This window comes from Chiloscyllium punctatum, chromosome 36, assembly GCF_047496795.1.
Source record: "Chiloscyllium punctatum isolate Juve2018m chromosome 36, sChiPun1.3, whole genome shotgun sequence".
In the NCBI taxonomy this organism is placed as follows: Eukaryota; Metazoa; Chordata; class Chondrichthyes; order Orectolobiformes; family Hemiscylliidae; genus Chiloscyllium; species Chiloscyllium punctatum.
Window position 1 is genome coordinate 55,391,689 of NC_092774.1, and position 3,772 is coordinate 55,395,460.

The 3,772-nt window shown below is 45.8% G+C and overlaps 1 non-coding gene across 1 annotated transcript; it reads left to right on the top strand.

Annotated features, from left to right (window-relative positions):
- Positions 1-1,683: 1,683 nt before the first annotated feature.
- Positions 1,684-1,755, top strand: trnaw-cca (transfer RNA tryptophan (anticodon CCA)). The gene has a single exon. It is a non-coding gene; the product is annotated as a tRNA-Trp (tRNA).
- The last annotated feature ends 2,017 nt before the right edge of the window (positions 1,756-3,772 follow it).

The window sequence follows — 3,772 nt, forward strand, 5'->3', positions numbered from 1 at the left end:
CCCTTTCTCCACAGTCAACACTGATGCATAATATCCGTTCAGTATTCCCGACCCCCACCCCGCCGCGATCTACTGCAGCTCCACACAAAGGCCGCCTTGCTGATCTTTGAGGGGACCTATTCTCTCCCTTGTTATCCTTTTGTCCTTAACGTATTTATAAAAAAAACCCTTTGGCTTATCCTTAACTCTATTTGCCAAAGCTATCTCATGTCCCCTTTTTGCCCTCATGATTTCCCTCTTAAGTATGCTCGTACTGCCTTTATACTCTTAGGATTCACTCGATCTGTCTGTCGATACCTGACGTATGCATCCTTCTTTATCTTAACCAAAATCTGAATTTCTCTGGTCATCCAGCATTTCCTACACCGACCAGCCTTTCCTTTCACCCGAACAGGAATATACTGTGTGTGGATTCTTGATATCTCATATTTGAAGGCTTCCCATTTTCCAGCAGTCCTTTAACCTGCGAACAACTGACCCAATCAGCTTTTGAAAGATTAGATTAAATTCTTGCCTCATACTTGAGTCTTCCTCCAATTTAGAACTTCAACCTTTAGATCTGATATATTATTTTCAATCACTATTTGTAATGTTAATAGAATTATGGTTGCTGGCCCTTAGGTTTTGCACCCTCGCCAGTATGTACATCCTCGTTGTGAATTAGAAAATTTCCTTGTACACACTTAACAAATTTCTCTATTTGGCGGTTAAGTAAATGGGCAGGAGTTATACCTTGGGTCAACTCCTGCCTTCATTCCTATCAACCCTAACCCAATAGTCCAACGGCACTTTACCTTGCAACTGCCGAATGTGTGACACCAGCCCATTTACCTGCTCCCTCCTCACTATCCAAGGGCCCAAACTTACCTTCCAGTTGAAGCAGCACTTTACCTGCTCTTCCTACAACCCAATCTACTGCATTTGCTGCTCACAATGTGGTCTCATCTACAATGGGGAAAACGAAGCCTAAACTGGGTGACTGCTGCACAGAACATCTACGTTCTGCCCGCAAAAAGAACCTGAGCTTCCAGTTGCCTGCCAATTCCACACCCCACCCTGTTCCCTGGCCAATATCTCTGTCTCAGGTTTACTGTAGTGTTCCAGTGAAGCTCAGCACCAGCAGAACGAAGAGCACCGAATATTTCACTTGGGGACCATACATCCTCCGGTCCCAATATCGAATTAAATAATTCTAGGGCCTGAAATCCATAGTATCCTCGTCCCTTCCACACACACCAAGCCTTGTTATCACACAGTCTGTCATTACACACTACCTATTCTGAGCCACGAACAGTCTCCATTCACCCTCCCACGCAGATCGTTATCAACTCCCTTTCCTGTCCAACAGTTCTTCCCTCGCTTTGGGCTCTGTCCTGATCTATCATTTACTGCATCCGCCTTCCTCCCACAATATCTCCTGCATATAAACCAACGTTTTCCCAATCACCATCAGTTCTGTGGAAGGGTCACCGGTAACTCCTGTTTTTTGTTTCTGATGTACAGCATCCGCAGCTCTTTCAGCTTTTTGTTGAGGTAGAGTTGGAAATTGTTTCGAGAGACAGAAGGAGACGGGGGAGAGACAGAACAGACATGAACTGTTGATCTACGTTGTTATTCATAACGTAAAATCATTGCAGTGCGATCACTTCCCTTAAGCAGGAATAGAGCTCACTAGCTATCCATGAGCTTGTGGCGCAACGGTAGCGCGTCTGACTCCAGATCAGAAGGTTGCGTGTTCGAATCACGTCAGGCTCACTAACGTCAACTTCTTACATTTCAAATCAAGAAAGGAGTACGTTCACTCCGGATATCTGTTGAGCCAAATCTTCTTTACGAAAACTTTCGATCACACGTGAAGCTTTGCTGTCAGTTTGATTTGTGAACACTGTGTCAGGGAGGTGGTGTGCCCATTGTTTGGGTAAATGCTCAGCTCCCCCAGTTCATCACGGGATTTAAACACAGCCGTCTCCCTCTGGGCAGCCGCTTCGTTCAGTTGGTGACAGCGCGGTGTGAATAACATAATACCGATATTTTTACAACATAATCCAGAGACTCCCAGCTTTATGTTTCAATCTAACAGGAGAGTGACAGCGAGTACAGATAGAAATGTTTCCCACCAACAGCAAATCCTTTCCTCTCACTGGACACAGTTAAAATTATCTTTATTCAACAGAAGGAACGGAAACTACAGTCTGACGGCCCCTCTCCACATTAACGGTGAGACTGAATTTTATAAACGGTGTCAGTAAAATCCAGTGGCGGACACTGATTTGGTTCAATCGATTTTTTTTGCCAAGCGTAATTCACCGAGAAGATGTTACTGTGTGAAACAGCGTGGGGAATTACTGCAGGGCCTCCTGCACGTGGGACACACCGCAAATGATGTGTTTCACCTTCACCAGTTTATTCCTATCTCGGAGAAGAGAGGTTTGATGATTCGGATCATAGGAGGCCGACAGAGAACAGGAGAAGAGCACTCAGCCCTTCACAAGCTTGTCACCACAGCTGGGTCATCGTGGCCCGTGTATCACTATGGAATAGTAATCTGCATCTACTGACTGGAAGCACAGCAAATTGGAGTGCTGGTGGGACTATCACACAGGAGAAAACGGCTTCGACCTATCAACTGGAGTGGCTCCCAGTGCGCAACTCCGCTCGCCTCAACTGAATAACTGTCAACAAATTACTCAGTGATTCAAAGGAATACTCGGTTTTGAATCTCATTGTGTCATGTACCTTCGAGAATGATGTCAAAACACCTTCATTGCTGTGATGGAGTATCCTGTTGGGCAGAATATATCCGTTGTCATGTTTCCCACGTTCTGTTGGTCCAACTCCGATTTCACTCAGAATCACGAAATGTGTGACAGCGCAGACTGAGGCCATGCAGCCCACCTTAGCTCTGCTGGCTCAACACAATATGGAAATAAGTGTCTCATTCTGTCGCTTTCTCCCTGTAAATCTGCACATTGTTACATTGGACATGCCCACTGAATTCCCTTTTGTATCCATTGAATCTGCCTCTTTGTCACTGTCAGACAGCGACTTACTGACCCCACCCCCTGTGTGAAAACGGTCTTCCTAATGTCAGTTTTACTTATTTTCCTGATGACTTTAAATCTCTGCCAAATCGTTCTCGATCCTTTCAGGCCTGGGAGCATTTCCACTGCACTATTTCCTCTGTCTAAAACCCTCATGACGTGGAAAACTTCAATCAGACCAGCTTTCAGCCCTCCGTTCTCCAAAGAGATCTGCCCCAAACTTTCCAATCTCCCTTCATTGCTGACATTCCTCAGGACGGTGCGAGTAACTTCAACCTGTTCACCCCCTACTGCAATCACTTCACTTCCCCGCTTCCTGAAGTATCATCCTCAGAATTGAGGGTAATACAGGTGGAGGATTCATTCAGACTCGGATAGCGCGGGCGAAAAATCTGCAATACTTGTTCTCACTTTCAACACGTGTTTCCCTTCGCCGTGTTCACTGCAATGGCAGCTCTGCACCGTCCCTAATTCAGGCAGTCCGATCTTATTAACGAAGCGGCTTTTTGAAAAAAATCATCGGGCATTTTTGCTCAGGTTAATTTAAGGAATGATGGTTCGCTTGGGATTGGAACCCGGGAACTCTCACACGGCTGCATATGCTCGAAGACCCAAAGCTGGAATCATATCCCAGACGAACGAGCCACCAGCCATGGGAGCAGACACCTCCTGAAGCAGCTGAGACTTGCTCAGTCCGAAATACATTGTACATTGCTCCCAGAAACGCAAGA